Genomic DNA, 22,018 nt, shown 5'->3' with positions numbered 1-22,018 from the left:
GGTCAAAGATGCCACCCCAGACTCCATGATTCCCTTATAAATGAATTGTATTTAAGGATATGTGAAGTCCTTCAGAAATTAGGTGTGCCTATCTTCATTTAGGCTTTGTATAACCTTCTGACATCCTCCTTCCTTCTCTCCTCCTTTCTTTCTTCCTTCCTCTTGCTTCCTTTCTTGATTTCTTTCTTTCTTTTCTTGTTTCTTTCTTTTCACCCTCTCTCCTTTCCTTCTTCTTCCTTTCTTTTCTTTCTTTATTGTTCGTTCTTTCTTTCTTTCTTTCTTTCTTTCTTTCTTTCTTTCTTTCTTTCTTTCTTTCTTTCTTTCTTTCTTTCTTTCTTTCTTTCTCATATGATGCACAGGCCAGGCCACCACCCCACCTCCCACCAGAGAACCCCCAACCTCAGCCTCTTATTGATTTCTTTAATGTTTAGCATATAGTAATTGTTGCCTTGAGTGTAAGCGCAAAGAATAAAGAAGTAACTACAACAACAAAAAAGGCAAAGAATACAAGTGTTAATCTTATCTCCCAATACCTGTATTTCGAATGTGTTTCCCATCAGTAGTTATTTTAGCATATCCAATGTGATGTATGACAAGCAGCAACAGAATAATCACAGTTAATTCAAAAAATTCATTTTAATGTCATCCCAAATAGGGTATACTGGAGACTACAGAGAGAGAGTGGAGAGGCATAACATCTTAGAATAGTTTATTTAAATGTGTTAACCACAAAGATATCCTACAAGCTGGGTGCAGGTCAGACCTTTGTAACTGCTGCTCCTATCCTCCCTCTCCAACCAAACTGATTTGACCCCAATATCCTCCAAACCTTCTATCAGGTCAGGTGTAAGAAACAGGGATGAAAGAGCCCCTAGAGATAAAAATTCTGTCATGAAAGCCTCATAAGCTTTCCTTCCCCAGGACATGGCATTAGAGAAGCGATCTGAGCTAAAACGATTATCGCTGGGCCACCGCGAAAACAGAGAATATCATATTCCCAGCTTAATAAAAAAAAAGAAAATGTAAGCTGAATCCAAATGAAATAGAATTCTATTTCCTTTTTATCCAAGTGATTTCAGTGGACAAAAGATAGAAGCTCTGCTGAGAGCCAATTAAATGAGTCCTCATATTCATCGTAGTGGCTTTTAGGGCAGCGAGGAGGGTGGCTGGAGAGCGAGGCAAGGACACTCCACCTTCCCCAAAAGAGGGAGGTGAGGGTGAATTAAAGCTCTACCCTACTGATATGGTCATCCCCTGAAAAATCACTGATGTAAGCCACGGGGAGTCACAGAAGGTGATTGAGCAGGAGAGTGGCAGGATCAAAGCAGTGTTCAGGAAGCTGAACTTGTCAGTCCTCAGTAAATATTTGTTGAATTAATGAATGATTCCAATTAAGACCAACACAGAGATAGGAATTCGGCCACTTCTGAATATGGATTTCGGTAAAGCTCTATGAAAAAAGGATTGGAAATTGATGTCCAATCGATACCATAATTATAGCTTCAGGTTATTTGTAGCTTTTTATTTGCGTATTCTGAAGTTAATGTAACAAAAGTGTTGGACATATTTGACATGTGATGAAGTCACAATATGTGATACAACTCAATGTGTGATCATCTTTTCCTGTCCTGGATAAATATGATTCACCCATAGGCAATATATGGCCAGGGCTGTGGTTGTTTTAAGTCACAAACAGAGCCCAGGACACGCATTAGAACACCCAGCCCTGGAAATAAAGAAAGCCTGAATTTTATTTAATATCAGTTTTCCCTCTCTCAGGCCACACCACCGTGGGCTGGCAGCCCACACATCTCTCCTTTATTTCTCTTTTTTTTTGTTAAACTTACCTGTAGAATAGGAACACAGAAAAAGGGAAATGTTCTTACTTCTACTGTATCTGCCATGATTTGGCTTCGTGCTGAGTTAGGCTGGTGTTTAAAGCTGACATTCTCTTGGGGGCACTTTTGGGGTTGTCCGTGCTGGGACTCTGGAAATGAACCAATGCCCTCCTCAGCTGGCCGCTACCCACTTCTCCGAGGACTCCATTGGAGTTGCATTGCCCCTTCTAGTGGTCCTACCAGGTGGATCCTAAAACAGCCTCAGGCTGGCGGATCCTCGATCCTGTGTGCTCTGCATTGGGAAAACGCCTTTTGTCCTGTCACCAGTCCGAGGTGAAGTAATTTCTCAGATGAAACAGCTGCTTACCTTTGGCTCCACTGCCCCTAATACAGCCTACCAGTTTCTCTCCTACCCTGCAGATTTTCTGGGGCAGAAGTTAGCTCACGGCTCACTGTGTCTTTTATGCTCTAGGCAAAGCATGTCAGACTCTCAAAGTGGCCCTGTTGAAGACCTCCATGTCTTCAGGGGGAATTCAGACACTTCCTCACCCCTTATTTCCTCATGGGAAGATAGGACTGGAGGTTCTTAGCACAAATTTCTCCAAAGAAATCCTTCTCACCAGAATTTTTCCTCTTCCCATTCTCCAAAAACCCTTTATACTCTTGAAGCATGAAAGAAGCCCTTGGATATATGTTCTGAATTTTTGAAACCACACCTCAGATTTTAAAAAAGATTCTTCTTATGGTTTTCTGTCTCATGTAAACTTTGGTACCTGAAAGCTATAGCAGTTCCTCTGGAGAACTGAGGTGAGAAGTGTTCTGTTTAACATCAGGTTACATTCACTTAGCAAACTCCATGTAAGGCAAGGCATTCTACAAAGCAGTTTCAATTCTCTTACTTAATATTTTTCTCCTCTCAAAGCTTGACGTTAAAAAGAAATTCCACTACAGCCATGCCACCCTGAACATGCCCAATCCTGTTTGATCTTGGAAGCTAAGCAGGGTGAGGCCTGGTTAGTATTTGGATGGGAAACCACCTAGAAAGACTGGGTGCTGTAGGCATGAAAGAAAAGAAAAGAAAGAAAGGAAGAAAGGAGGAAAGAAAGGAAGGAAGGAAGGAAGGAAGGAAGGAAGGAAGGAAGAAAGAAATTCCAAGGTACCTAGACAAACTAGTAAATGATATGACAATCTTTATGCATTATAATTGTTGCCCGACCAATAGAGGCACTCTGGGTTATATAGAAAATGTCACAATTTGGGGGGGGGGGGCACTCTTTAAGAAAAAGAAATGTAGAATTATGAATACAAAATTGGGTATGAAAACAAGTATTTACTTGTATTGAAAAAAACTTACAATGAATTGGAAATTTTAAAATGCTGACTAATACCAGAAACATCAAAAATCTAGAAAATTACATAATGCTTTTATGAATCAATTGTCTTATACAGATATCTCTATAATTTCTTTTGAATTCTGAGGTAATTAATAATGCCAAATAAATATTAAGAATTATCTGAAACTAAGGCATACACAGGAGTAATTAAAACACTGCATACATTGCATTAAGCTACTTGATTAGGTAATTACAGTATTCTTATACTACATACATTGATTTGTTTATAAATATGTAGAAAGGTTTTGTCATTGGATTGTTTTCTTAGGTTCTTGTGCTCCACTGATGGGTAATTTTTCATCCCATTTTGTCTGAAACTGCTGATTTTCTTTAGGATATGATATTATGCACTATGTTAATGTGTAAAATATATGACTAAACAAATAAACATAGTCACCGTGGAACTGGCACTGGTTTGTGGCCTACAAACAGAAATTCTGATAAATTCTATTTTGTGTGATTCACATAAAAAAGAAAAAAATATGGGTTCATAATTGCATATATTTCTTATTGAGTGTAATCTGGCAGGACAGAACATCTGTTTTCACTAGGCATCTGTGAGAATCAAATCTTGTGCTTGTTATTTTGTATATCTGAAGATTAGCAGAATTTTCCACAGACTACCTTCTGGCTTAATACTTTTGAAAACTTTTTTCCTCCTTCAATATCTACATACTTCCAATGCACGGTGCAATAGGTCATGTTCATATTGTAATATGACCTCTTCATTGCAAAAGCAGGCAGTGAGAATATTGCCAGAAGCTGTTCCTGAACCAGAATAGCTAGTAATAACTTAACTAGATGTGAAAGTCACCACATAAATACAACCTTCTTAACCCAAACTCTATGTATCTCCAACTTAACTTCTCCTTAGCCAAATCCCCGACAGTCATGGTCTACACGGCAAGTGTAACAGAGCGTAAGATGGAGAGGAAAAGGACACAAGTCTTAACTGATTGTGGCTGACATAGCTTACAAGCTCTAAAAAGCATATAACCACATGAACACATTGCTTGGGTCCCAAGCAAGGCCTTGAAAGGGCCTGTGCCTGTGAGGGGCTCAGAACATCATTTAGTTCAAGGCAAATCTGCCATGTCAACCAGGGATGAGCCTTGTCTGGATGAGCCTTCTATTCACAGCACATTTACACCTACAGAGTTGGCACGCAGGGGTGCTCGTAGACAATTGTAGGTTAGCATAAGTTACCACCAGAGTTTAGCAGGTGGCTAACCTCTAACAGGAGTAGGAAACTGAGTAGAATTTTCCCGTTAACTTATTCCTTAGCCTCTAGATCTGAAGAAGGCTGCTGACCTCATTAGTGTTTCATATACCTTAGAAAATGAAGGCATTTTAGTCAACTAGCAAAGAAGAGACTCATGGAAGGTCCATAAAAAGGGCGGGTTGTGCTCAGACACTGGGAAAAGTAACGAGACCATGATAAGATGCCTTAATTATCGGTTTAAGGATTCTCTTTTATACGCTTGTATTCTTTAAGGGAAGAGTCAGTCACAGGAGTAATTTCAGCTGGAAGTAACAAGATACTCAACTAACAGTGGCTTAAATAATAAAGACACTTAACTCTTAGAATAAGAAGCCTGAAGGTAGGTGGTTTGATAATTCTGCTATTTTGGGACTCTGGATCCTTGTCTCAATGATTCTCATGGTCAAGAGAGGGTTGCCACAGCTCCACCCATCATTTGTCAAAAGGCAAAAAACAGAGGGGCCTGTGAGAGTGTGTGTGCCTTTCTCTTTTTAGCAAGGAGGAGAAATCTTCCAAACAATCTCCTATCAGAATTCCTCTTTAGATCTTGTTGACCAAAATTGGGCACATGGGCACTGTTAGGTACAAGGCGAACCTGGGAAAGTGGGTATTTGGCAAGGGGGCATCAGAGTTCCATGACTGGCTTAGACATGCTTCATCTTTCTGGGTGGAGCATATGGCTTCCCTAAACGAAAATGTGGATTCTAGTAAGAAGGAAGAAAGGAAGAACGATTATCGGGAAGCAACTAATGGCAAAAAGCAACTGGAACTTTTGGGTTGAATACCAATAAAACTATCCTTGACTTATCAATTGTTAAACATGAATTGAGAACATATGTGAATACAAACTATCATTTATTAAGCCATTACTCTGTGCCAGGAACTTGTGATATATGCTAGCTACTATACATTATCTGCAATTAGCCCAGCCCTGTAAGGTAGATATTATCTATGCAAAATAGACTATTTTCAGAGAGATTAGGTTACCTCCCCATTGAGGAAACAAGTAGCTCTATTTTGACTTCTATCTTCAAAGTCTTTGCCTTTCTTGCCTATCAATTAAATCACAGAAAATGTTCTCTTTTTGTTTCTGATTTCTCTTGCTCAAGGTTAGGTCTGTGGTTCATTCATGTTGTTAAGGGTATCGGTAATTCTTTTTTATTGCCATGTGTTATTCTGTTGTTTGAATATATCATAATTTATTTATCTATTGTTCTGTAGATTGATATTTGGGTTGTTTCCTTTTTGGAGATATTATGAATAAAACCACTATTAACAGTCTTAAATGTGTCTTTTGGTGGATCGAAGCATTCCTTTTTGTTGGGTTTACATGCAGGAGTGGAAGAGGGTATTTGTAGCTTTAGTAGATACACTCTAAAAGATTTCCAAAGTGGTTGTACCAAGTTACATTCCCACCAGCAATCTATGAGGGAACCATCTGTTATTTTTTTGTTATATAGAAGGCAGTAAGAGGTATGGAAAAGAAAGAGTTGAGCAGGACAAAGGGGATTGTTAACACTGGGGGAAAGTGGAGCAGGCTGAAATTTTAAATAGAGTGGTCAGGACAGACTTTTTTTTTTTTTTGAGAATGTGACATTCAAGCAAAGTCATGAAGAGGGTACAAGAGTGAATAGTGGAGGCACATGAGGAAAATGCTTGAGGTAGAGGGAATAGCCAGTGCAAAGTAGAGTGAATGAAGCAGAAAGCAATAGAAGGTAATATGAGAGAGGCGAGTAGAGTCAGAACAAGCAGGATCTCTTAGGAAGTGGGAAGACTTTGGCTATTACTCCGTGTGAAATGAGAAGCCACAACAAGGCTTTGAAAAGACGAATGACATAATCTGACTTATATTTTAAAGAGATCATTCTAGTTGTTGGGTTGAAAATAGACGGTAGGGTGGGAGCAAGAAGACCAGTTAGTAAGCTATTATAGGAGGTGGTGGTGGCTTGGACCAGAGTGGTGGCAGTGGACATGCCAAGTCTGGTTAGATTCTGGGTAGATTTTGAAGGTCGAGTCATCGTTATTATTGATGGAACCAGGTGTATTACTAACAATGTGGTGATAATAGTAATAGTTACTATTTTTGACCTCCTACTACGTTCATTCTTTGTGTTTTACGATACTCACAAACTAAAGCTCAAAGACATTAAGCAAATTCCCTAAAGACACACATTTCATAAGGGATAGATCAGGAGTTCAATCTTAGCTCTAGCAGATTTCAAAACTAATGCTCTTAAAACTGCTCCATCACTGGGTTCTGGTTTCCTCTTTGTTCATAACAGGTGATCAATATCTTTGAGTTAATGGTACCACTTACTTTTTCCTGAACTTGCTGAGATTAAACCGTTTGCCTCTGAGGTTTCTTTCTCTAAATATTGTTTTGTTTTTATATTAACTTTACTTTTTTAGTATATAGTTTTATGAGCTTTAACGCATACACAGATTTGTGTAACCACTACCACCATCAGAATATAAAACCTTTCTAACAAACCCTCCAAAAAAAGTTTTCTCCCATGTTGCACCTGTGTAGTTGAACTCTTCCCCAAACCCTGATTCCTGGCACCCACAGGTCTGTTCTTCGTCAATGGGGGAGCACAACAGATTCTTAAGTAGAGAACATAGAAGATAACAGCGAGTGTCTGGAAGACGAATTTGGCAGCCAGGTGCATAATAGATTAGAAACAGAAGTTGGAGGCAGAGAATCCAGGAAACAAATTGCTGTGGCACAACTAAGAATTGGGTGATAAGGCCAGAGCTAGGCTGGGAGCAATGAAGAGAGCTGTCGAGAAGAGAAATTGATAGGACTTGGTGTCAGAAGCATTTGGGGGTGATGGAGGTGGGCGTTAGGCTCTAAAGATTTTATTATTGCAGTTTTCTTCCTGAATCTTCAAGAGCCTACTGGCCACTGCAGAGTCCCTGAGCTTTCAAAGCCTGCTGTCACATCAGCAATGGCCGCTAGAGGGCTTCCACTTCTTTCTTGGAGCCAGGGCTGCTTCACAGCCAGGGAGCACAGCACTACTGTTTAAAATTCAAGCCAGGTTAGCACCTGCAAGGCTTCATAGGAGCTTGGGTTTGGAACAGTTGATCTTCATTGAGACGGAAACTTGGAAGGTCTCCCACTCGATTGACAATGGCTGGAAACAGGATCTAAGATTCAAGGACGCATTACAGAGTGCAGGCATGGGTGCCCAGGCAGCTTAGGGTACAGGCGCGCGGAAGGAGGAAACAGCTGCCTACAAAACACCAATGGCAGCCTGCGAGCTGATCCTGGCCCCAAGGGACCGAGGTTCCAGAGATTCCAAACATCAGTTCCCTGCTAGCAGTGGGCCGCTCAATTGCGCCAGCAGTTGTTTATGTTTCCCTCTCCGTCCCAGATTTGAAACAGAAAGAGAAGTTATCCTAGATGCCCCTCGTCAGCTGAACTTCATCTTGACCTCTGTCTGGAGCAGATGTGTATGCACATGTGCGTATGGATGTATATGTGTGTGCATATGTGAGTGGGTGCATGGATGTGTATGAATGTCCATATACGTGTGTATGGGTGAATGCATGTGTGGATGCCTCATGTGCAAGTGGGATAGATAGTATGTGTGGGTGAGTACCTGTGTGTGTACTTGTGGTTTCATATGTGTGAGTATGTGTGCCGCGTGGGTGCTTGTGAGACTGGCACACGCAAGTAGGCTTCCATGTGTCTGTGTGTGCCTGCTCTGTGGGGAGATGTTATCATTTGTCGCTTGGCTTCAACCAGAAAAGAAACAAATAATGAGGTGACTAGAAGTGAAGCGGAGTCTCTGGTTCTACACTAATTAGCTCTCATCGATTTTGACAGACAGGAGATACAACAGACACAAATGAGCAAATCTTGAAAAACCTAGTGCCTCAGCTGTGCAGGGTGCTGGGGAGCAACTCAGTCCTCTTGGACAGGAGGCCATCGCAGAAGCCCAGGTGCCTGAGTCAGGCAAGTGGCTTATCCCTGCCCTTGGACAAAGACTTGGGCACCTTCGCATCCTGGCCAGCATCTCGTTTGGGCTGGTCCTGTCTTACTAAGGGCCACACCATTTTTTGATGGGCTGACAGTTACCTACTTCACCCTCCCTGGGGTAGTTTTCTTGGTCAGGCTGGCCCCCGTTCACATTTCTCAGAGGTGCGGTCACAGCCCTCTTACTTGCCAGCTGCTCAGAGGGCCCTGGCTCCAACCTGTGTATGCGCTTAGTCATGTGGCCTTGCCCTCAGGCTCTCCTTTTGGTACCTGCGAACTGTTGGAAGCAGAATGGTAAAGGCAGCAGCACAGACTATTTGGTGGCTAGGTAAGAGGGAGCTGCTCATATATTTATATATTTATGTGTAAGTGGGCGGGAAAGGTGATGGGAGAAAGCAATGTTAGAGACCCCTGAGGCAGGCTTTCACCTGTCAGCAATAGCTGGGGCTGAGATTCCTGTCTCTGGCTTCCTCACAGACCCAGATGACATGGGCTCCAAAGACACAGGTTCAATTGGGGAATGAGTGTCCCCTAAGTTGCCAGAGTCTTGCTCTCACAACTTGTGAACACTTCCTGGGGACAGACAGCATGCCAGTAAGTCATTCTCACATTTGTATACCTACTTGAGTGTGTGTTTGCAGTGGTGGGGTGAGGAGTTCATCATTTAGCTCACATCCGGTAAGTCTAGAGAGCTGTTGCTTCTTCTTCGAAAATGTTGTTCAAATGCTTGTGATTTGTTGATGGTCTTTAAATATTCTCTATTTCTGTTTTCCCCATCAGGACACTAGCGGCCCAGTCTCGGTTTTCTTTCTAATGCAGGTATTCCTTTATAGTTTGCTAGATTAAACAGTGGCGGGAGTTCTTAAACTCTAGTAAGGAAAAAAAGTCTCCTGAGGATGTGTTTTAAATGCAGAGTTCTCAGGTCCCGCTCAGATCAATGGAATCAGAATTTCTGTGGTGACTCACAAGAATTTGCATTCACCAAGCCCTCCCCTATTCCTCCTCTATTCTTCCCCACCCCAAGATCCCAAGTCGGGTGGTCCACAGAACATATAATATAAAACATGGTGCTGAGAAATGCCTTGGATCTATTTTTTTTAATGTTGAGTTTTGAGAGTATATATATATATATATATATATATATATATATATATATATATATATATTAATTTTATAAGAAGGGAAAGTACACTTCCAGACATGGAAATGGGCCTGAGCAAGAGAAGTGTGGCTCAAAAGGCTGAGAGTTCTTATATATTCTAGACTCTTACCTTTGCTGGATACATGATTTGTAAATATTTTCTCCCAGTCCATAATTTGTCTTTTCATCATTGTTACAGGGTCTTTCATAGAGCAAAATTTTTTAATTTTGATGAGGTCCAATTCATAATTTTTCCTATTATGGATCATGTTTTTGGTCTCAAATCGAAGAACTCTGCCTAGTCCTAGGTCACAAAGATGTTATCCTTTGTTCATTTCTAGAACTTTTATAGTTTTATGTTTACACATAAACCTATGATCCATTTAGACTTAATTTTTCATTTTAGGTGTGAGGTTTAGGTCCAATTGTTTCAGCACCATTGAAAAGGCTATTTCTCTTCCATTTGGTTGCTTTTACTCCATTGTCGAAAATTAGTTGGGCACATTTGCGTGACTCTATACCTTGGTTCTTACTCTGTTTCCCTGATCGAAGCGCCTGCGCCCCCCATCAGGACTATCGCTTGATACTGCAGTTGTATATTAAGATTTAACATTGGAAAGAGTGACTCCTCCCAATTCTTATTTTTCAAAATTGTTTGGCTATCCTAGGGCCTTTCCCTTTTTACATAAATTTTAGAATAAGTTCGTCTGGGGTCTACAAAGAAACTTGCTGAGATTCGAATAGGAATTGCGTTAATATGGATCAGTTTTAAGAAAAGACTTTTTTTTTTTTATCCTGCAGCAGAATTTTTTGAGAAACAAGATTTAATCAAAGCATTTCTAAAGTCTTACCTTATTAAAGGTTTCTTGCCTGAGATGTATTTTTACTTTCAGCCAAAAAACCACTTTTCTGATGACAGAGAAGAAATTCTGCATAGAAAATCTGGGCAGCTGTAGATGGTATAAGATTCACTAAAAGACTTTGTTCTACTCCCAGCAACCTGCAATCTAAGCAGACCCAATGCTTTAAATTGGCTCTTTGGGACCCATTGTAGCTTTTGGGATTTGTATACTTTTTTTTTTATTTTTTAAGGAAAATAAAAGAGAAGCGTCTTAAGAGAAGTACATTGCATTTCCTGAGTACGTGAGCATCAAATGTTTTTTTAGTAAAATTGATTCTCATCTCAACTTCCCCAGAGAAGGAAGATTTAATGAACTTGGGGGATTATTGAAAATGTGCCTCTCACTAGCACCATAAGGAGTCATTGGTGCGGGGGGGCGAGGGCGGGGGTGGAAATGATGGTGGTGCTAAAAGTGATGGTTTTGTGGAAGGCCTGTGACTTCCTCACTGTTCTTCAGTCTCCTTTTGCATTCATTTCATTTTTCTTATCCATTAGGAAACCAGCTCTCAACATCACAGCCTCCTGTTTTTCTACTCCTTTTCTTCAGTGTCACCACTTCCTCCTAGTCACACCCTTTAGTTCTCCAATTTGCTCTTATTTTTAGTCAGTGACCCAATATTTGGCATGTTAGCCTTCATTTCAGTTAGTGCCAGATGAAGTGAACCCAGTTCCACTTCTGTCCTTGTCCAAAGTTGGCCCCAAACCAGTTTTAAAAAGATCTCAGAATTCTCTTTGGCCAGTCTAAGTTATCTGTGCCCCTTTAGAGATCTGATTTTTCCTGGCTTTTGTGATGGGTGTCACATTCTGATAGCTGCAAGCATTGTTAAAGAAGCATTTAATAAGAGGGGCTACTTACTTGGAGTATGCCCTCACAATATGGGGATCTTGACCACAGGTGACAGTTTTGTGTATCCCCAGATGGTGTAAAGTTTATTTAACTCTGAATTTCATAGAGGAAATCAAAAAAGATTTGTTGAGAATGGCTAACTCCACATGTGGAATGAGAACTGTATCCAGTTAATTGTATCAATTAATGTTTAAATGTTGTATCTGCACAGTAAGCTTCAAGTAGCATCCTGTGTGTTGTAGCTTAAAATACCTCTGTTTAGGGAATCAGTGACACCTTTAGTCAGATCTGGCTGAGAAATGACATCACCCAAGCTTAAAGAAGACCTCTTCCCCAACTCCTCCCCCTATTATCTTTATTCTATATTGTTTACTCATCCTCTCATATGTTCTCTGCCATGTTGCATTGCAATGATTCCTTCTAGATGCTAACTGTAGCTGATGTGGTCACCGGATCCATTGTCCAGTGACAGGCATATCCAGGGTCTGAGGCCTGAAATCTAAAGACAATAAGGGTGGAGTGTTGCTGGTTGCTGAGCTAACCTAGCAGCAATGTATTCTCTACGTTCTCTGCTTGGACCATGAGACTGCCCAGATGTTTTAGGGCTTAGGGATTAGGAGTTTATAGGGCAGGACTCAGGGTTATGGAAACAATCACAGCCATGGGATTAAGGCATCTACTCCCTGTTCTTTGCTTAATTGACTCCCATCACCAAAGCAAAAATCATAGTCATCCTCCCTCTCCCCTACTGTTTCTACTCCAATCAATCACCTCCTCCAAGCCCCACCCACCTACACTCTCCCCCTAGTTGTCAGAGGAAGAAGGGTTCTCTTTTGGCATGCACAGAAGAGTGTTAAGTTTTCCAGTTACACTATTCTGTCCTTCATTGTCCCATGCTCCTACTAACTGCAGAGAGTTCTCAGTTCCTGGGGGCTTGCTGCCTTAACTGCTTGTTCCCTGCAGAAGCTGGCCCAGCTGCTATTTAGAGGATGGCACCTCCCGCTGAGATCAGCATGGACTCTGTCCCAATAGGCTGCTGGGCAGAGAGGGGTTTCTAAGTCCCTGGCTTTCGGTAGGAAGCTAGAAGCTTCCAGATTTAGTATAACCTAAAACAGATTTCCCCCTTTGAACAGAAATCATTGACACTTCCTGTGTTGCAATAACAAACACTAACACCCTCCTACCTGCTGCCGGATATGGGTTTGGCTGTTTAACACCTTCAGCCTCACTAGGGAGGTGGGGCTGGCAGAGTGGGAGTAGGGGAGCTATCTTTTCATGCAGGCTCCAACTACAGAACACTTCCTACAAATCCCTTCCTGCTTTTATAATCTTGGCAATAGAGAGCTGCCATTATTCCTCTTTTCTGAGCCCTGTCTGTGCTCAACATCTCCTTTGCCCTCCAATTTCCCTCTTTCTTACAAAATCCAGCTGCCTGTTGAGGATTCTTTCACTGTATTTACAGCCATCTAATCAGCTGGTAATTTACTTCAATCAATGCCAGATTATGTTTTTCAGATTCATATCTCCTCTTTCATTTAGTGAAGAAATTATTACCTTTCCTCTTTACCATTCATTTCACATATTAGCTGCCATGTTGTGTTGATTAACAGTCCTTTAAATATGAAGGTATAACCCAACGGTTCAAGAGAGTATTTGTCCAAAGGTAAGACTTACATCACAGGTAAGTCCAAAAGCCTAGGACAGGGGTGGGGGGTGGGGGTGGGACAGTCTTTTGTACTCAGTCTTACGCCTAGTGTCTTAAATTCTTCAGTTGTCAGTGTGAAATCTAGATTTCTAGAAGCTCTTTGTTATTTAATTCCAACCAGAAATTAATTTCCCTTCAGGCTGTCTATAAAGACCATCCTGAATGGTTAGGGGTAGGGAGAGGGCAGTGCAGGGCTGTGCCAAGAGGTTCTGTTCTCAAGACCTGAGCTGCCAGTTTGAAGATTCTGATAGTCTGAAGAACTGCAGGCCGATAGCAAGATTGTGTTTGTGGTTTTTGAGGCTGGTTGAGTCAAGCAGAAGAAAATTTGGGGAAATGAAAACAGAGCAGGTGAGGGTAGAAAGTCAGAGTCTGAATGAGAGACAGGTGGGCCGAGGGTCAGTTGTGGATCACCCACCCAGACCTTCTCCTCATGCCCATCTGGGGATGGAGGTTAGTAATCTGTCAGCCTTTCCTCTCTTCTGTAAAGACTCTCCTAGTGGGACATGATTGGGGCTGGGGAACCCTTGATCCCTACCTACCCCTCCAGCTACTTGCTCTTACCAGGAACCATCATGCTCACCTTGGGTTTTGGGCCTAAATATCTCCCCCTCCTTCCCACCCCCAATACCACCCGCCTTTGTTTGGCTCATGTCCAAGGGCATTTGGGAATTTCTCTAAAAGAGGGGCTTAATGATGCCTGTTCGTTTGAAGCAGGTGGGTAGAGTGACACGCTAGAGGAGGTGTTTCAAAACTGCCTAGCATAGTGGGAAAACTCTTTCCTTGTGAGAAAAATGAGATAAAAGCATGGCTCCTGGCGGGCAGGCTGCCTAAGTTCAACTCCCAGTGGCACCACTTAGCTTTGTGATCCAGGATGAGGTACTTAATTGCTACGTACCTCAGTTTCCCCACATACGGACCTAGGATAATAATAGTACCTACCACATGGGGTTCTTGCGATGATTAAATGAGTTAAGTGCTTAGAACTGCACTTGGTATTTGGTGAATATTGGTTAATGTTAGTTTTTAATATTAGGTAGCTTATGGTGGAGTACGGGCCATGATGGAAATAAAGGGAAGGATACAGCTTCTCCAAAGCACCTCTACTAGTGCCTCTGCTAAATTCTCCTATTTTTTTTTTGGTTTCGATTTTAAATGGGAGCTTCTCCAAGCTGTTCTCCCTGCTTCCCAACCCCCAGACCCTGGGTTAGGTGTTCCATCTTTATGCCCCATACCCTTGTACCCATAGTCACATGTGTCTGTGTACCTTTTTTGTATCCCCCATTAGATCGTAAGCTTAACATGAAAACCAGGAGGGATGTGTCTTGGTCTTTGCCATGTAGTCAATATGTAGTACAAGGTCTAGCACACTGTGCCCCCAAACAAGTGCTGAGCCTGGTTACAGAGACGCAAACAGGTTGGTACATCCAGTGTCTAGAGGGCAGAGGAGGCCCTTTCATGAGTCAGGTCTAGTTACTGAAGATATTCTATATGCAGGGCAGTAGAGTCTCTCCCAAATGACCAGCGTATCTTTGTGGGAAATCGAGGGTAGGCGGTGCTCAAGGAGCAGGCAAGAGCAGTCATTTGGGAAATCTGTCTTCAGAGGTTAGTGGCCCAGCCACCAGACTGGGGTCTAGGGTCAGGGCTTTTCTCAGGGGAAGTACTGGCAAGGGTTTGAGGGCATAGCAGGCCCCCAGCTAGACCTGGTCTTGGGAAGGACACCTGAGGAACACCAGGTGGCACAAGAGCCCCACATCAGTTCTCAGATGTTGTGCTAAGGCCCTGGGGCCAGGAAGGAGACTAAATTACACAAAGTCAGTTGAACCTTTCCTGCTTCTCCTGCCTCAGAATTTTCTCTAGTGCTCAATAAAAATCAGATTCCTAGGGTCCATCTTGGAGTTACTGAGATGAATATATCAGGAGGTTAGGTCTTGAGTCAGAGACTCTTTAGCAGGATTACAATGGGCTCTGGTGGGAGGAGCTGGAGCAGGCAAAACTAGGGGAAATGAGGTGGAGTTTGTATTAGAATCAGCCTGCAAACTTTCACATCTTTGGAATAAATCTGACAATGTTAGTTTGTTAAGGTTGCTGTAACAAAGAACCACAAACTGGGTGAATTACACAAGAGAAATTTCTTGTCTCGCAGTTCCAGAAGTCCAAGAACAAGGTGTCAGCAGGGTTGGTTCCTTCTGAAGACTGGGACAAAGAGTCTGTTTAATGCTCCTCTCCTGGCTTCTGGTGGCTTGCTCCCAATCTTTGGTGTTCATTGGCTTGTAGATGCATCATCTCCATCTCTGCTTTCGTATTCATACGGCGTTCTCTCTGTGGTGTGTCCGTCTCGGTGTCTAAATTTCTCCTCTTTATAAGGACACTAATATTTCCATGTAATCTTGTATTCTGAGGTACTGGGGGTTAGGACGTCAATGTATCTTTTTGCCAGACATAATTCACCTTTAATGCTGACAGGTGGGAGAGTTGCTTGGGGGATGATGCAGGTGGATTGGATTCTCGTCTGAGAGTTCAAATTTGCTGTGGAAGGACATCTCAGCTCCTGCTGACATGCTCTCAAAACTCTTAAGATGACATTTGGAAATTTCTGAAAAGGAAAAAGAAAAACTCACCGGTGTAATCAAACGATCTAATCATGACAGATGAGTTACTTTCAAAAACAAAATTCTGATAACACAAGTGGAAGTGATCCTGAAGAAAGGAATTATTGTGACTACAAAGAGAGCCATTTGATGAGTTACTATCTTAGAGGGTCATAAAGAACTGTTATATTCAAGAAAGAATATAACTTGCAAAAGGAAGCTCAGAGTGGAATGCATCTTATAAACATTCTAAGGGCTATAAAATGGGCTTTGTTACACATGTATGGAGCAAGGAGAACACATGAGGAAGAGGTTATCGACTAAACTTATTGTGGTGATCGTCTATGTATATCAAATCAAGGAGAACACATGAGGAAGAGGATATCGACTAAACTTATTGTGGTGATCGTCTATGTATATCAAATCATTATGTTATATATCTGAAATGAATACAATATTGTATGTCAATTATATCCCAATAAAACTGGAAATAAATGTTAATTGAATAACTAAAAAAATAAAAATATTAATTTTGGTTTTTATAAATAATCTTTATTATAAAGAAAACAAATGTGGAAGAGATACTGCATGGGGTAGAATATATATGTCAGCAGATGACAGTAGGCAGCAGCTATTTTATTCTGAATTCTTTATTACAAAAAATAAATTTTAAATTGTAAAGGCAGACCAAAACTGGTAAAGAGGAAAAGAAGCCACATACAGATAAGATGATAAAAAAAAAAAAAAAAAATCCATCTGTCTTAAATGAGTTAAAATATTTACTAGATTAGGAGTTGGCAAATAGTTTCTGTAAAAGTGATATTTTAGGCTTTGGAGACATATGGTTTCGGCTGCCACTATTCAACACTATTTTTCTAGTGTGAAAGCAGCCAGAGATAATTTGGAAATGAATAGGTATGAGAGTGTTCCAATAAAACTTTATTTATAAAAATGAGCAGCTAGCGAGATTTAGTCTGGGCTGTACTTTCTAGATGCCTATACAATATCAACCCCAGCAAACTGAAAAAACTTGCTGTTGCAACACACAATCACTGTAGGTCGTCTCTGAGGAACCCTGAAAGAAAGAGGAAGTACCCAGAATCCGGATAGGGCCAGAAGGCAAAAATGGGAGACTCTAAAATCTGCAATCCACTTAGCTGAACATTGATTTCTGACACATATCCGGAACAAATGTTAACTCTCTTATTAGACAATCTTATTCAACAAATATCATTTGAACACCTACTTTATACTGTTTTAAGTCTTCTGTGGTAAACAACAGTCATGGTTTTTGTCCTCGAAGAATTTTTTAGTTTCAAAGGAAATAGAAAGTGATTTTATAAGAAGTGATTGCAAAGGTATTGAATGTTCTAAAAGGGCTGTAGAGTTTGGGGAAAATGGTATTTAAGCAAGTGGATGTAACTTAATTTAGAGGGTCAGGGGAGACCTCCCTAAGAAAACTGAGATTTAAAGTTTTAGGAATTAGTCTGCCAGGGGGTCAGGGTGGGAAAGCACCCTAAACAGAATGAAGAGCTTGTGCAAAAAAGCCTAGCCTCAGAGAGAATCCTCAAGACACTGAAGCAAACTGAAAAACCAGTGTCTAGAGGGGAGAAGAAGGAGAATAGGGTAGGACAAAGCTGAATGGCAGGCAGGAGCCAGGCTCAGGACTATGGACCTCATCATTTCTCTGAAATACCAGTCTAGCAACACTGGCAAAAGTGGAAATAAGATGCCTGTGACAGAAATTTATTTTTAGTAAGCTCATCTTGGCTCCAATAATCATAATTACTTTTCCAGATATTCATGAACCAGCCTCCTAACAGTTCTCCCTGCCTCTAGTCTTAGATCCTTCCAATTTACCATCTCACCCCCCACACTCAAATGCATCTCTAAAATTTAATAGTCTGATTCTATCACACCCATGCTTAAAAACCTTCAGTAGATCACTACAGTCCTTGGTAATTAATATATATGGATTTTAACAAGGCATTTAATTCATTCTTTTATGATGTCTTTGGGTGCTAATTTGAATTTGTAGCTGGATGTAGAGACTTTAATGGAATTCTGTTAACTCTCTTGAAAGTATTGCCACGAGCTCATGTAAGCACTTCCTGTAGTTATGACATCTAGAACACACAGCCTACAAGGTCTCAGTATCAGGGAGATGTAAGAATCAAAAAGTCACACTGGCTTTTAAATGCCTTGGCACAGAAATGATATCATCTTTATTCATAGTTCATCGGCCAGAGGAAGTTACAAGGCCCTAACTCAATTACAACAAGTTCTGGGGAAAGTAAAGGATTACATGGCATATTTGGTGAGAACTGCCTTTGCTACAGTGTACTTACTGAGTCTATGGATGTCATAAATCATAGCATAGTTAATATGCCTGATTGAAGAATTAACATTAAAAAATATCTCAACCAGGTGGAAGGATATAGCTAAACTAATAAAAGATATTTAGGAGGATTCAATATAAAATTCTTTATCTAGGCTAAATTAAAAATGAACCATTCTAATACAATGTGGAAAATATCTTTCTTGACACATTTCAGGTTTAAAAAACAACACAATGATTTTAGTTAACCACGTTCTCAATATAACTCATCAGGGCCTGTCAAAGAAATCTAAAGTAATCATAGCAGCATTAATAGATGTACAGAGTTTAGAATAAACTATCTAATAACTATCTCCAAATTTTCTTAGTTTGTTGGACCACATCTGCCAGTGGACTCAGCATCAGGGGCTATATTTAAAGATATTTGAGAAGGTGAAATGAGTCCAGAGGAAGATAAGTGGGAAGATAATGGTTGTTGAAAGATATGGAGAAAACATTGGACTTGGAATCGAGATATCCAGGTTAAAGTTTTGGATCTGCTTCTTCTAGGTGATGATGGGCAAAGTCTACTCCTTACCCAGCAGCATTTCATCTTTCTTAACTTCATCTTTCTCCTGGGTAAAGAGGGAGAACTGGACTTGAATTTTTGAAGTCTTTTCAACGTGAAATTATGAAATTATGCTGAGAATAGTTGAAGGAATCTGAGGATATGTACCCTAGAGCAAGAAATATTGAAAGGGGACATGGGAACTATTTTAAATTATTCGCGGGATTGTCACGAGGAAAAGGAATTAGATTTGCTCTGTAAGTCACGTGAGAACAACCTATGGCCAGAAGGAAGAAGATACAGAGAATATTCTGATCACTGGCACTTCCTAATGATGAAAGGGGCTACCAGGTGAAGCAGTGACCATTAAGCAGAAGCAGAACATAGGTCCCCTTCCAGCCCCTGCCAGGTATCATTGTACTTTACACAACCATACACAATTGTGTGAAAAATGTATTAAAAATGCCATCATGACAACTGGTACATACCTTAGGAATTTCTCCAGACTTGCTCACCTCCACTTCACAATGTACTCCTCATTCATCAGCATCCTGGATATCTTCTTGTTTGAAACTGTATCCTTCATCCTCCCTCTTGCTCATGCTATTGGCAAACTTATTTGATGCTCTCTTTCCAGGTTGTAACTTTGGCCCCTCTTTAAGATGTAGCTTTCTTTATCTGCCCTTTGGCTCTTCACACCACAAATTTGGGCAATAGGTGACACAGTCGGTGACCTTCCTTAGCCAACAGAACAATGTGCAATTAAATTGCCACTCATATGGCCCCCGTCTGACACAGGATTCCCTGACAGGGCTGCATAGAAGAAGCCTACACTGGGAGGTTGGACTTGATGAGCACTAATGTCCCCTTCCATTCTCAGATTCTATGGCTTTCTCATTTATATATCTCTGTTCTTTGGGTGGGAAAAAATTAGAAAATTTTTAATGATTCTTTTTAGTGGTAATGCACTTTCAAGAATTCCACCATTCGAGAAGTCACATAATAACATAAATGCTTCTGTTCCTTGGTTTTACCACTGAACAAACTTCAGCAGTAGAGATGAGTGAATGCTTCTTTATTTACCTTCTCCTGTCTGGTGACCCATATTACCAAACGGAGCCTATGAAGTACAATCTATGAAGGACAGAGGAAGAAGGAGGCAGCATTCGTCGTGGAGTAGTACAGTGCTGATGGCGCGTGTGATCAAACCATGGCTTTGGACCTCCTTGGCCCTTTGCACTAACCAGGTTTCAATGCTGTTTGAAGGTTTGCAGGGAGAAAAATATGCCCACAGTTGTGCTGACCCCAGAATGATTCCATTCCAGTGGAAAATAGCAGAAGGCTACGACCCTGGCCTATAGATGTCCTGTATAACGGCTCCTTCCCTTCGTGATGATCTTATAAAACAAACAAACAAACACCCCAAATCTGATCACATTACTCCACCAATGCTCTCCAACTGTATTTATAATAATATCCAAATTCCATATTGTGGCTCATATGGTCTGATTCCTGCCTCTCTCTCCAACCTTGCCTATGTACTTATTCTGATATTTACTTCTTGAGGGCAGAAACCTTTTCTCATGTCAGGCTGCATCTGCAATGTTGAGAACAGTACTTGGCATATTCTTTAATAACCATTTGTTGAATAAGTGAATCCAGACCTGACTTCCAAATAACACTAAATTCATATAATGCAACTTCTCATCACTAAATTCTTAAGAATAATGAATACCTTTTTAGAAATTCCATCTCCATATCCTCATCATGCTTTAGGGATAAAAATCATGAGTTTAATTAATAAGAAGATAGCTATAGAAGTGAAGAATAATGTCACGTCCAGTTCAAACTCCGTGAGGGAATTTGGTTGGGACAATGGAATTACGCAAGTTGGACTCTGCCCAGCACACCAGGCTTAAGTTATTGGGTAAGAGTACATTAGAAAAATGAATTTTGGCAGCTGACAAAATATCCTCTTTATGTGGAAGTAAGTGACCTTGGATTTAGTTTCTTAAAAGGCTGGCTTCCTTTGGCAGGGGCAAGAGATGATACTTTGAAGGAGCCAGGATTTTAGAATGACAGCAGAGGTACCAGGAAACCTGTGAATGATTGTAGAACATCCATTTCTCAGCATCTATTAGAGTAGGCATGTGGTGGACCAAATCTGCTTTTTGTTTTGCCAGTGTTTGGCCTCTTCACTAGGAGAATGACCCATGATTGTAGCTGACTGTATTCCAAGATTTATGAGCTTTGGCACCTGAATCGGATACTTATGGACAAAAAAAGAAACCATTTATTCATTCTTTTTGTCTTCCGCTTTTCTCCTCCCCTATTTAACTGTCCCAAATTGTTAGCAAATGCGTCAAATGTTTAATATTTTTTTCCACAGAGACTGACTTTGGAAAAGCCAATACAGTCTATCATGCTGTTTTTCAACTAGCTCATTGTGACATTCTGAGATTTTGAAAGATTTTTTTTTTTCTGTGTCAGGCTGTCCTAGGGTAGCTCATACCCCTCTGTTCATTTTTGACAAGATAGACAGAGTACAGGGTGATAATACAGTGGGGTGAAAGGGAGAGAGTGGCTGGATGAAGAATGTTTGCATGAATGTTGCGAGTGAGGATACAGATGGATCTGAGGATAAAATGATAGGAACTGGTAAAAGGCCTCCCTATCTGAATAGCCCCATATTTCAGCATGTCCCTAAAACTGGAAAATAATTTAAACGGCAGAGGCATTCTTTTAAGTCATTTATATTCTCTTCTAAAAAAGTCATAAATAATCACCTTTATCGTGAATCCAAATAGAGTATATGATGCCAATAATAGTGGAATTTGGAGGAAAACACCCCCAAATATTTCCCCTACTAGCTTGGTCTGGTGCCTACACTCTCTGTAAACATTCTTTCCTTCTTATCTCTCAAAGACCCTGAGAAATTGATGATATTTCACCTGGATGTGGTGGGGGAGGTGGGTAGGCAGCAGCCATTTCTCTCAGAGTGGAGGGCTCTGGGAAGGGCAGACCAGCAATAAAAGGCAGATTAGTGGCAACACATATGAGCTACACGGTGGCTATTACTTCTTTCTCCCCTTTAAATCTCACACAAGAATATCTCTTATGGCAATTCTAATAGGAAATGAGCAGGGTAGGGAATTCTGGGAAATGCAGTTTGGTCTCTCCAAGCTGACATCTATCAAGCTGCCATTATAGGCCAGCTGATTCCATATCCTGTGGCCTTTCCATAGCACCGCATTGCCCCTCTCCAAATGGCACTTTAAGTTTACTTGTTCAACCTTTAAACCCATGAAAGGCATTCTTCCTAGTTCGAATAGGTTAAGTGTTGATACCGCAGACCTCCAGCAGGGCTGGCTAGTGGCTAGCGGGCAACATGGAGAAAGATTAGGAGCTTAGCATCTTCTAGAAGAGATCCGACAACAGATTAAACTCCAGCTGCAAAGGAAAAGTGTCTCATTCTTGAG

General features: G+C 40.9%; 1 pseudogene; it reads left to right on the top strand.

The window, feature by feature from the left end:
• The first annotated feature begins 2,781 nt into the window (after nucleotides 1-2,781).
• Nucleotides 2,782-2,900, top strand: LOC111736805 (annotated as a pseudogene).
• Nucleotides 2,901-22,018: the final 19,118 nt, after the last annotated feature.

The sequence above is a fragment of the Pteropus vampyrus genome, unplaced genomic scaffold, assembly GCF_000151845.1.
Source record: "Pteropus vampyrus isolate Shadow unplaced genomic scaffold, Pvam_2.0 Scaffold22, whole genome shotgun sequence".
NCBI lineage: Eukaryota > Metazoa > Chordata > Mammalia > Chiroptera > Pteropodidae > Pteropus > Pteropus vampyrus.
Note: the sequence above shows the minus strand (reverse complement) of the source record. Positions and strands in the feature narration are given on the sequence as shown.